Source organism: Rhopalosiphum maidis, chromosome 2 (genome assembly GCF_003676215.2).
Source record: "Rhopalosiphum maidis isolate BTI-1 chromosome 2, ASM367621v3, whole genome shotgun sequence".
Lineage (NCBI taxonomy): Eukaryota > Metazoa > Arthropoda > Insecta > Hemiptera > Aphididae > Rhopalosiphum > Rhopalosiphum maidis.
In genome coordinates this window covers 92,928,858-92,929,619 of record NC_040878.1, presented here as the reverse complement: position 1 = coordinate 92,929,619, position 762 = coordinate 92,928,858, and positions in this window count along the sequence as shown.

The following is a 762-nucleotide window of genomic DNA, read 5'->3' as shown; positions in this document are numbered from 1 at the left end:
CATTATCCAATTAATTGGTCTAGGTGTCATGATATTACTTTTGTTTCACTAATATTAAGTTGCTATCAATTACATACAGGTTATTATTACACGTACCTTGCAAAAAGACCATTATTGTTATTATAAGTATCTTCTAGTTTATTTTCAAAACTAAGGATGTTGGTATTTTCCAAAGTGGTATAAATGCAACTTCCTGTCTCAGCAAGCCTTGATGAAACTGCTGCTCTGCAATCTGAAAAAAATGTAGTCAGTTAAATATGTAAAATTAGTGGAGAATTAATTGAGAATTGAGTGTTTCATAAGCAGTTTAAAATATGAATTTATAACACGAGTCAAAATTGCTCATTTTAAAAGCATGTTTATAGTGTTTATGAAGTATCAGCATCAACGAAATACATGGAATAATAATGCATAATAAGAATCATTTATCCAATTAATTGGTCTAGGTTTCATGATATTTACTTTTTGTTTCACTAATATTAAGTGCTATCAATTACATTACAGTTATTTACACGACCTTGCAAAAGACCATTATGTTATTATAAGTATCTTCTAGTTTATTTTCAAAATAAGATGTTGGTATTTTCCAAAGTGGTATTAGAAATGCAAATTCCTGTCTAGCAAGCCTTGATTGAACTGCTGCTCTGCAATCTGAAAAAAATGTAGTCAGTTAAATATGTAAAATTAGTGGAGAATTAATTGAGAATTGAGTGTTTTCATAAGAAGTTAAAATATGAATTTATAACACGAGTCAAAATGTCA